Consider the following 12,500-nt stretch of genomic DNA (forward strand, 5'->3'; position numbering starts at 1 on the left):
GTCTGGGGGTGGTGGCTGGTGGATAACCGCACATCTATTTGTGCTAGTTGGCAACATTTCTTCCAAAAATGGGAGATAAATTGACTTCCACAATCCGAGACTAATATGGAAGGAAAACCATGTATGCGAACTATATTCTCCAGAAATTCCTTGGCCAAGGTGGAAGCTGAAGGCAAACCTTTTAAAGGGATAAAGTGGGCCATTTTGGAGAATAGATCCACAATTACAAGGATAGTGTTGTAACCAGCACAAGGAGGCAGGTCAGTTATAAAGTCCATTGACAAGGTGTGCCATGGTGCCGGTGGAATATCCAAGGGTTGAAGTAGGCCGGCTGGCCTTTTCTTTTGACCCTTGTTTTGGGCACAAATTCCGCAAGACAATACAAAAGACTTTGTCTTTTCTCCAAGAAGGCCACCAGAAGTGGCGTTTGATTTTTTCCTCCGTTTTAGCGATACCAGGGTGTCCTTCCATTAATGATTCATGATGATGGGCAATAACAAGTTCTTGCAATTCTTTACTTGGCAGAAACAACCGCTCCTGGAAGTAGGGTAAATCATCCTTAACGGTGTAATGAGGACCCTTTTGACTCCATTCCAGTAAGGCTGAAGAATCTAGAAGTTGTTTTACTTGCGTTTGGATGTCCTCAATAGTTTGCAATGAAGTTAGGCCTAAGATTATTTGTTCAGGTATGATTGGCACAGGTTCTAAACTCGAATTGGGTTCTTCCATGCCAATCCGGGATAAGGCGTCCGCTTTACCATTCTTGCAGCCAGGGCGATAGGTAATTACGAAATCAAATTCTGCAAAGAATAGAGCCCATCGGAGTTGTCGTGAAGATTGAGCTTTGGCCGTCTTTAAATATTGTAAATTTCTGTGGTCCGTAATTACGGTGATGGTGTGCTTTGCCCCGAGAAGGTAGTGACGCCAAGCCTTGAAAGCAGATTTAATAGTCAGTAACTCCTTGTCGGTAATTGCGTAGTTGATTTCAGGAGGAGAACATTTCCTGGACCAAAAGGCCACAGGGTGTAGTTGGTTAGTTTCTGGGTCTCTTTGCGACAGGACAGCTCCCATGGCCGAACTGGATGCGTCGGTTTCCACAATGTAAGGGAGATCTGGGTGCGGGTGCTTCAATACAGGTGCAGAGGTGAATTTGGTTTTCAGGTCCTGAAAGGCTTGTTCGGCCTCAAGAGTCCATTCAAAGCGTTTGTTTTTCTTTAGGAGAGCTGTGATGGGTTGGACTGTTCGGGAAAATTCCGGAATGAATCTTCGATAGAAATTGGCAAAGCCGAGCATGCTCTGAACTCCCTTCACCGAGCTAAGAGATGGCCATTTGAGGATGGTGTCCACCTTTCGCGAGTCCATTCGGACTCCTTGAGGTGTCAGGATGAATCCGAGAAACTCAACTTCTGTGGTATGAAAAACGCATTTTTCAAGCTTTGCAAATAGTCTGTGCTGGCGCAATTTCTCAAGAACTGCCCTAACATGTTTTCTGTGATCGGATTCTGAAGAAGAGTACACCAGGATGTCGTTAATATAAACAATGACACAGACATCGATAAGTTCCCGAAGAACATCATTCATAAAGTACTGAAAGGCGGCAGGTGCATTGCACAAACCGAAGGGCATCACCTGATATTCGAAGAGCCCAAATTTGGTGCAGAATGCAGTCTTCCATTTGTCGCCTTCTTTTATACGCACCAGGTGATAAGCTCCTCGGAGATCTAACTTGGTGTACACACAAGCGTCTTTCACCTGGTCGATTAAGCTCAGGGATCAGGGGCAGAAGATAACGATTCTTAATCGTTATTTGATTTAGGGCGCAATAGTCTATACATGTTCTAAGGTCGCCCTCTTTTTTCAGCGCGAAGAACAGAGCTGAGGAGACAGGAGACTTGGACGGGCGAATAAAACCATTGGCTAGGTACTGATCTAAATACTGACGCAAATGCAGGTTCTCAGGTTCCGTAAGAGCATAAATCCTACTACAAGGTAGTTAAGCATTGGGTACCAGATCGATTTGGCAATCATAAGACCGATGGGGAGGTAACGTGTTAGCCTGTTCCTTCTGAAAAACGTCTTGGAATTCTTGGTATTCTGATGGTAGCTGTACAGAGGTGGAAGTTGCTGAGGCTAGACCCATAACTGGATTTTTTGGATAACAAGTTGGTTCACAATCAGGAAAACTTATCTTCTTTGCTCGCCAGTCGATTCTGGGATTATGTGTTTCCAACCAAGGAATTCCAAGAATTACTTGAAATTGTGGGGCCTTGATCACATCAAACACGATTGCTTCCCGATGTCCATCCTGACCCACCAGTGTCATTTCAACAGTGGAATGTGTTACAGGCCCTGAGGCTATTTCGGTTCCATCTACTGTAGTAATGACATCTTGGGTTACTTTCGGCGGAGAGGGAGCTTAATCCTGGAAGCCAATTCACGGTCTATGTAGTTTCCAATAGCTCCACTGTCGATGTATGCTTTTACAGCATGCAACTGCTCAGGCTGTTTTGGGTCCACGAGCACCATTGGCATGACAAAATGTGAGGTCAAAGAGTTTGTTTTCAAGCTCGGCAAGCGGACCCCTACGCTTGTCGGGCTAGGTCGTTTCCCGAATCAGGTGTCAATAAATCGTTATCAGTGGCTCCAGCCAGCTTCTTAGGTGGTTTAACCGGACAATTTCGAAGAAAGTGACCGGAAGTCCCGCAATACAGACAAAGTTGCATTTGCCGCCTTCTCTCTCGTTCCTTCTGCGTTAATGGTCCTTTAACACCGCCGATTTGCATAGGTTCGGATATGTTGGTACTCTTGGAGTTAGCGTGGGTTTTGATCGGTACTCGGGTTTCGTACTTGAACCGATCTGCTTTTCTATTTTGAAGTCTGTGATCAAGTTGAACCACCAAGTCTATGTAGTCTGCGCAGACCTGGGGTGGATCTACTATCTGAGCTAGAACATCCTTAAGCTCTCCGCGCAGGCCTCGATGAAACAATGTGATCCTTTTGTTTTCTGGCCATCCAGTTTCCACAACCAGTCTATTAAAGGTGGCAACGTAGGACAGGAGATCCTGATTACCTTGTCATAAGGATAGAAGTTCGTTATCAAGGGCCTGTCCTTGAGAGTGTCGAGCAAACAATCTTTCCATGCTGGCCTGGAAGCCCTGAAAATCCTGGAGAATGGGATCATCCTGATTTACCAATGGAATAGACCAAGCGGCAGCACTGCCACTGAGGTAAGATAGTATAAAGGCTACCTTGGTCTGGTCGTTAGGGAAGGCCCCGGGTCTGCATAGAAAGTGTAAACGACATTGGTTCATAATGACGGCATATTTCTTGGGATCCCCCGCAAAACGTTCAGGCGGGGCCAAAGGCATGTGTCCAGGTAGATTGATTTGTACCGGGTTATTCAAACCCATTGATGTGGAAGTACCTCCGGAATTAGGTAAGGGAGTGTGCCCTGCCTGGGCCTGCAATAACCTTTTGGCCAGGTCATCAGTTCTTTCCTTGGATAGGATCAGTTCTCTTTTGAGAGTGTTGATCTCCTGGCGGGCTGAGTGCACTTCTGCCCGTAATTCCCCCAAAAGCTGGGCCAGCTGATCTGTCTCGGAAGTCTCCATGGCGCCCGGGTGGGAAATTGTGGGTAGGCTTCGCGTTCTGTCACGCTCACCTGATTCCCACGGAGGCGCAGGTCTGGCTTCGAGTGCTGATGCTTCTTCAATGGTGAAGCGCAGGACGCTGATGATGGACAGGAAGGGCCCCTCTACTCTTGCTTTTCTGGCTCGCAGGAATATTCCCCTGTGCGTGAAAAGGGAGTATTACCTACTGACGGAATAATGCTCAAGCCTCCCACTCCCTTCCAACCCTCCTCGATACCCTTCCACGATTCCCCGTGAAGTCTCACCTTAGGGTCTGGAAGGATGAGTTCTCCATCCTGCTTCTGATGCAGGGGCGCGTTGAAACCCAGTTACTTCACTGGATTGCGGTTTGATGGGAGTTCAAAATAAGCTTGACTATTCAGGTGAGGCGCTGTAAGAGTTCTGTTGCAAGTTCAAAAGTTCAAGCTTAATAATAATGTTCATTGTCTTATTGCAGCAAGCGCTAATGCTTATGTCTTTTTCCCCTTAGGGGCCGGGGTTCGGAATGCCGGATATATGGCGCCGACCCGAAGTGTAAGTTCTGGATGAGCGTTCAGGTAATGTCTTTGCATTCGCTCATTCAATGTCTTTGTCTTTTTTCCCCATTGGGGCCGGGGTCCGGAATGCCAGGAAGCGGCAGGACCCGAAATGAAATGGGAATGACCCAACAGGTAAGTCTTAGAAGGAAACTGAGCTTTTCCTATTTCCCTTCCTTCTTTCACCTTGTTTTCTTGTCTTTTCTCTCTAGGCTCTGGGAAGAGGGTGCGGATCCGGATGATCGCCGCTGAAGATGGAGGCGCCCAGGAAAGGTGGGTGAAATGCAGCGCTGCAGCGATCGAAGCGAAATGCATTTAAAATGATGTCTTCCCTTTCAGGATCGTCGGTGTGATGTCCCCGTGATGCAGCTTTAGCAGTTACGGTCTTCTTTCTCTCCAATTCTCTCTTATCTCCCTTTGCAGGCGACCCAGGATGCTGACAGGCGTGGCTGAAGTGCAGATGTAGGAGCTGACACGGTGAGCGTCCAGCTGCGAGGAGCAGAACAACGCGAAGCGTGAGTTGCTGATCGGGCGTGGTTTAAATAGCTTTGGAAGAAGTTCCAGGCATGTATCCTTCCACCAATCAGGTATGTATCCTTCCCCGACCACACCCAGGTGGAAAGTAGTCCCACAGGTAAAGTAGTTCCATTCAGGCCTCAAGAGGGCCTGGATGTAGCAGCATGGTCTGCATCAGGTAAGTGCACATTAAAACACTTGAACACATGTCTAGCTTTATGAGCCTGGCGCCTAAGGCGCCAGGACAGGGGTCCAACATGAGCCTGGCGCCTAAGGAGCCAGGACTGTGTCCAAAGGGCCCCAGCTTGGGCCCGCTGGCACTTCCCTGGGGGGAATGATGCCTGCCTCTGGGGTTGCTGGGTCGGACTTGGCTCCTTGGAGGTAGGCATCATGACATCGTGCCTCCTATACTGTATGAATATATGTATATTGGCCTACGCCAAGCCGCTTATGAAGAAAATCCGCGTTGCAAGGTCTTGACCTTAGATCTGAGTAAGCTGCCATTTTAGGTCTATCCGCCATTTTAGACTCTTTCTCTAAAGTCACCCTGTGTTCTTTGATGGTAGACAGTGTCATTCCGAATGTAACATGGCCGTCTTGACCTCTGAGTACAAGCTAATGTGTATCTTGCCTGCAGGTCTCATGTTAGGGTCATGAACTGAGACCCTGTCCTTCACTGACCTGTGTGTAGAGGATTACCTGTGCCAACAAAGCTAATCTGCGAGCACATGTTAAACACAATGTATTCAAATACTGAAATATGAACATTTGTTTGACTGCATTGTATAAAGAGGTTCGAGAAGGTTTAACAAGAAATCCGAAGGCATACTGTTTCCATTGTGACTTGTTGGTGAATGTATTAATGGTAAACCCTAAATGTATAGATGCATGAACTCGGCACGAACCCTAGATCCGTGATGTATTAACTTGTAGGTGGGTTGAACATCATGTTCTGGACTGTATAAAAGGTGCGACTATTCTAATGTACAGTGTCACTCACTGAGCACACCAAACAGGGCTGGAGTTCGCTGAGTTGTACTGAGGGCCGTTGTACTGTTGCTTTGTCCTTTGAAACTGTTCAGTATAGAATAAAGATCTTTGTATCTTTCTTTGTAACCCGCATTTGGTGTATTTCCTTTTGAGGTACTTGGCCTCGAGATCTTCTTTTTGATTTCACAGAGAGAGATGAAATTGACCAAAGAAGGGAAAGAGCAGTTGATCAACTCCAGAACCTCAGCCCTAAGGAAGATCCTACAGTGCTTGAAAAGCATGTGATTACAACCACTGAACTTGAGGCCCAAATGTAGGGGTTTCTCATTCTCATCAGGAGGAGACATTGAAAATTCCCTGGGGTCTAGCCATCTGCCCATTTTCGCTTCACCTGACCCCATTGAAAGAACTAACAGGACCAGGTGGGGATTCCTCATGGGGAGAGTTCAGGTTGACCAATGCTTGGTCCCAGCAACCTCGGTGATGAAAAAGAAAGTGAAGGCTAAGAAATAAGTAAGTGAAGGCTAAGAAAAAAGTGGGGGGACACTCTAAGTCCAAGCAACTTCAAGTGACTGTTTACCACCATGAAGGGAGACCCACATTTGGTGATAGAGGATGCGACTGGGGGGCATGGTCTTAAACACAGCATGGCTACCACTTGCGAAAACTGTAAACCCATCCTATTGGCTTTGTCAAAACCTAATCTTTTTTGGCAAAATAAATGTTACAGTAAACTTGCATCTACCATCATATCTGTGCTTGAATTGCTACTCGCCTGACCCAATGTAGCATCCTCAAAGAACCACTGGCAGCAGTAACCAGAGCAAATCCCACAAGCCTTCAAAGCACCAAAGTGCACTGGTGCAAAATTGCGACTGCAGTTAGCCCAGCAAACAACGTGTGCCCAAACCGAGCCCTGCATCATTACCAGAGTAGTAAAGAAAGGTCTTATTTGTGTCTAATCACCAAGTATTGCATTACATAGACACACGCCTGCATAGCCTAGCCACCTCTCTTCATCTAGAGGCTTTCAGGTGGTGGAAGAACCAGTGCATACCCCCGATAGCATATGAATGGATGGTCACCCCACCCAAGGTGGTGGCCTCAAAGAATAACTGGTGGCAGTAGCAGGAGTCACTCTCAACTGAACATAAGTACCGAAGGTGGAAAGAGAGACCAGGATTGACTAGGCAGAGAACACATGACCAGCCCTTGCCCCCATGTTACTAGCTGCATCAGGACTCGTTAAGAGTACTGCGGTTGTAGGTCAAAGGATCGACAACCAAAGGGTCGAATGGTCAAAGGATCGACACCAAAGGACCGAAAACCAAAGGATCGAATTTTTTTTAAAAAATTATTTTTGGGGGGGGGGGGAGGTTGGTCCCCCCAACCCCTGTTTTTGTGGTAAAAAACACTTTTTTTCACTAAACGAAAGCCCCCAAAAAAATATATAATTTAAAAAAAAATTTGATCCTTTGGTTTTCGATCCTTTGACCAGTTCTATCCTTTGGATTCGATCCTTTGGCCAGACACCGAGTACTGCCCATTTCCAGGCTCTCCTTCTGCACAATTGGGATATCAAGACAGCATCATCCTCACTACTACTTGTAGTTTTCCAGCATGGGGCCTGGCATGGATTCACATGCTCATGAATATTCCCCGTCGTCAGGCTGGGAATCCTCGGTAAAGAAAAAATCAGTATCAGTTTTGTTTCTGATCTGTCTTTCATAGTAGTAACCAATCACTGATCTCTGCGTCATACTGACCACAGCCAATGACTGCCCTCTAACTAAGCCCCGCCTTTGGCAGCCATCTTCAGATTTTTACCGCACGTTCAAGTGTTGGGATCCTTGTGCTATTGCTCTCGAACGTTAGTGCTATTTTTTCACGTTTTTATCTCAAAAACTTCGATTTTTCGGTCAAAAGAGCCTCAAGCTCCACCGTTTCTTCATCCGATCAACGGGGACCCGTGTCGAATTCGTCTCGCCCCTCAAGGGTGAAGATTTCGTCGAGCCATGCTTTTGGAGGACTCCAGAAGTTTCTCAGGCCCATCACGGACATGGCCCAGGAGAAGGGAAGCTCAACGCCCGGAAAGCTGTTCAGGGTCTGCCCTGGATGCCAGCTTCAGAATTTCTTTAAGGAGGACGAACACTCCTTTTGTCTGTACTGGGGACTGACACGGCCCTTACATGAGGACAAGACGCACCTGGAGAAGGACTGTGCGTTTTGCGGCAATATGTCGGAGCGGACCATGAAGGACCGCCATCAACGTCTCGCCAACTGGCTGGAAGGAAAGAGCCCGTCAGGCGAGAAGAAGAAGAAGAAATCTGAGCGGTCTTCTAAGACCTTTGAGGATGCCCCGGCGACGGGGGTCCAACACAAGGCCAAGCACCGCGAGTCCGCTGGCACCGGGAGCGCCGAACGGTCGGGCTCTACGGGCGCCAGGCAGGGCGCATCCTCCCCAGCACCATCAACCACGAGCCAACGCTCTGGTTCGGGTAAGAGGAAGGCCGAGCACCCGGCGAAGCTCCTGGAGAGGCCCCGGTCGAGCTCGAAGGCCCCATCGGAGGGAGAGCGAGGCAGTGACCCTCCCCCCAAGGAGAAGGCGGTGAGCGCACCTAAGGTGGTGAAAGCCTTAATCCATCCGGCCAAGGCCTCTATCGAGACAGTCGCGGCGGCCCTGGCTCAGCCTGTGGAGGCTACACCAGTGGTGGTGACCTCGGGGCTCAGAGTCTCCCTGCCACCGCGGAGGGAGTCCTCTTTTATGCCCATCGACAGGACCCCCGTGAAACCTCCGATGGAGAAGAAAAAGGGGGGGCAGGGGGTCGTCGTGGATTCGGACTCAACTTCTGAGGAAGAGCTGATCGAAGTCTTAAGCCACGGCGTTGGTGTGGAAGAAGACCAGCCCGTCGGGAGGGACCCCGACGTGGGAGACGACGATAACGTCGTGGGTGCTGACGGGGCCCCTGACCGCCCGTCGGAATCCCCTCAACCAGTGCCGCAAGACAACTCGGCGGCCATTTTGTTGGCTATACAGTCCTTATGCTCGGAGATAAGGACGAGACTGCCGTTACCACCAGCGGAGGAACCGCTCCCGACGGGGGACCCGGAGCCAGGTCCTTCTGGGAGCCCTCCCCCTAAGAGAAGAAGGATTCATCCTCCACCTCCTTTTCAGCCATCGCACCCTGTCCAGCCCTCCTCCCCATCCACGACACGTGGGGATGATACGGGGACTGACACAGCCGCGACGGGTACGGACGACGAGGTTTACGACGAGGATCTGCCTTCGTCACCTCCCACCCGGGCTTCCCCGCCCGACGAGATTGGATCGTTTCACTCCATGATCGCCAGGGCATCTGAGCTTTTCCAGCTCTGCACGGAAGAGAAGAAGAAGGAAGGTTTCCTTTATCAACGGCGCGAGGCCAAGAGGAAGACGGTCCTCTCTGTACCTCTACTGGACGATATTTGGGATGAGGGCCTCGCCCTCCTCAAGAACCCATCCACGACGCCGGCTAGAAGGGATCGGTACGAGAAGAAGTACCGGGTCCCGGACGCAGCCCCCTTGTGCCTTCGGGCACAGCCGACCCCGGACTCGGTCGTCTCCGCGGCGGCCAGGAAGAAAGCAGGGAGGGGCGCGGCCTCTACGTCGACCTCCCCGCCGGACGGCGAGGGAAAGAAGTTAGATACGATGGGACGCAGAGTCATCTCGTCTGCAGCGACGACGATTAAGGCGGCCAACGCCTTGGCTATCGTAGCCCGCTACGACAGGGAGTTGTGTTACAAACTGGGCCCCCTGCTGGACTTCCTACCGGACGACAAGAGGGCGGATGCCCTAGAGATCTTGCAGGAAGGAGAGGTGGCGTCGGACCACGCCATTACGATTGCGACGGACATCGCTGACACTGGATTACGCCAGTTGGGCAACGGCGTGTGCCTTGGGCGGCGTGGATGGCTCAAGGCTACTGACTTCCGTCAGGACGTGCAGACCAGAGTCTTGGACATGCCGTTCGACGGAAACAACCTGTTTGGGAAAACAGTGGATGATTCCCTTCAAGCCATCAAGGCAGACACGGAGACGGCCCGGGCTCTTGGGGTTCTCCAGCAACGGCGGCCGCCCTTTCGGAGCGGCGGAGGCAAACAGGGTGCCTCCAAAGGTTCCGGCGGCGGATTTTCCACCTACCGTCAAGCGGCCCGTTCGTCGTCGCAGGAAGCTTACAGGGGATGAGGCAAGTCAGGCGGACCCCGCCGTCGTCGCCAACGAGGTCAAGGCGGCAAAGCCTCGTCGAAACAGGACTGAACCGACCGTGGGGTCGGGCCCCCACCGAAACACCCCGGTGGGAGGCCGGCTGGCGAGCTTCGTCAGCGTGTGGGAGTCCATCTCCACCGACCGTTGGGTGCTGGATGCCCTAGCCCAGGGTCACGCGCTCGAGTTTCTAAAGAGGTGCCCGCGCGTCCCCCCTGTGGCCAGGAAAGAACATCACGTCCCTCAACTTCTCTTGGAGGTAAAGGCGATGCTCAGGAAGGGCGCCATCGATCTCGTCCCAAAGAGGCTTCGGGGCTGCGGAGTTTACTCAAGATACTTCCTCGTGAAGAAGAAAACGGGAGGATGGCGTCCCATCCTGGACCTACGACGACTGAACAAATTCATCAAGGCTCAGAAGTTCCGGATGGTCACCCTCCAGCACGTCCTGAGTCAGCTGGAGGAGGGCGATTTCCTGTCGTCGTTGGATTTGGAGGATGCCTACTTCCATATTCCCATCCTAAAGGGACACCGAAAGTTTCTCAGGTTCGTGGTCCAAGGGCGTCACTATCAGTTCAGAGCCCTTCCCTTTGGACTGAGGTCGGCACCCAGGGTGTTCACCAAGTGCCTCGCACCGGTGGCGGCGCAGCTGCGCCGAGAGGGGATCCACGTCTACCCCTACCTGGACGACTGGCTCGTCCGAGCGAAGACGAAGGAGCTCGCCGTGGAGCACACGGCAAGGACCGTCCAACTTCTCACGGATCTGGGATTCTCCATAAACTACCAAGTCCCACCTGGTGCCCGCGCAAGACGCTCTGTTTCTGGGAGCGAAGCTCGACACTGTGTCGCTTCTGGCCTATCCGTCGGCGGAAAGGACGAGGGCCATCTTGGGCAAGGTGCTGCGGATGCAGGTTGCGGACGCGGCCAGAGTGAGGTCCATCAAGTCCCTCCTCGGAATGATGTCTTCTTGCATTTACCTCATCCCCCTGTGCAGGCTCCGGATGCGCCCGTTGCAGGAGTTCCTGGACGCGCGCTGGATCCAGACGACGGGCAGCTTCGAGGAGAGGATCACACTCGACGAAAGTTTCCGACAAGCGATCCGGTGGTGGGGCACCCGCGCGCATCTGACGGCGGGCATGGACTTCCAGACCCCCGGCCACCAGGAGACAGTGACCACGGATGCCTCCCTGGAAGGGTGGGGAGCGCACACCGAAAATCTGCACGGGAGAGGCCTTTGGCTCCCGACGGAGAAGTCCCTCCATATCAACGTCCTGGAGCTCCGTGCAGTGTTTTGGGCCCTCAGGTCCTTCCTTCCGTCCCTCAAGGGCAAGGTGGTGAGGATCTTCACCGACAACACCACCACCATGTTCTACATCAGAAAACAGGGCGGAACCAGGTCTCCAGCCCTGTCCAGGGAGGCGCAGGATCTGTGGCATTGGGCCGTCGCCCAAGGGATGTTTCTGGTGCCGTTTCATCTGGCAGGGATAAAAAACACCATCGCCGACTCACTCAGCAGGGAGCTGCACTCGTGCCACGAGTGGGAACTACGACAGGATCTAGTGGACCGCCTCTTCCGACGGTGGGGCACACCCCAGATCGATCTGTTCGCGACGGCGACACACTCCAAGTGCCGGAGGTTCGCCAGCAGGTTTCCCCAGCCGAGGAACATGGGCGATGCTTTATCGTTCCCCTGGGAGGGCCTGTTTCTATACGCGTTCCCTCCATTGCCATTGCTGATCCGGCTCATCAACCAGCTCAAGAGGTCACGGTGCAGGATGATCCTCGTCGCACCTGCGTGGCCGAGGCAGATATGGTTCCCAGACCTTCTGGACTTGTCAGCGTCCCCGTCAATCAAGCTGCCAGTGGACGCGGATCTTCTCTCCAGGGGAGGAGGCGACATCCTCCATCACGACCCGAAGTCGCTGAACTTGCAGGCTTGGCTCCTGCAGCGTTAGAGTTTGGAGGATACGACATACCGGCCGACTGCAGAGAGGTTCTTGCAAAGGCCAGGGCGTCCTCAACTCTTAAATGCTACGTACACAAATGGAAGAGGTTCTGTGTCTGGTGCCACGCACAGAAGATTAACCCTCTACGGATTACGGCTCCCCAAGTACTGCCGTATCTACTGACGCTGGCCAAGGCTGGACTGGCGCATGCGTCCATCAAGATTCATCTTGCTGCGATCTCCCGATACACCAGAACCACGGGGCGGACGTCTTTGTGGTCTCATCGTCTGGTGAAAGAGTTCATAAAGGGACTGTTCAGATCGTTCCCGCCGGTGAAGGCTCCGGCCCCGACGTGGGAGCTCAACGTGGTGCTGACCAAGCTCATGGGACCTCCATTCGAGCCTCTGCACTCGGCTCCGTTGAAGATCTTGTCGTGGAAAACAGCGTTTCTTGTGGCCATCACCTCCGCACGACGGGTGGGAGAGATCCAGGCCCTTTCCTGCAAGGCCCCGTACTTGACTTTTCACGACACCAAGGTGCCGTCGGACTTCCACCTCAACGAACCCTTGGTGTTGCCTGTTTTCTTCCCGTCGCCTTCGTCGCCGGCTGAAAGGACTTTGCACTTGCTGGATGTGGCTAGAGC

This window comes from Ambystoma mexicanum, chromosome 4p, assembly GCF_040938575.1.
Source record: "Ambystoma mexicanum isolate Mex_15411 chromosome 4p, UKY_AmexF1_1, whole genome shotgun sequence".
Lineage (NCBI taxonomy): Eukaryota > Metazoa > Chordata > Amphibia > Caudata > Ambystomatidae > Ambystoma > Ambystoma mexicanum.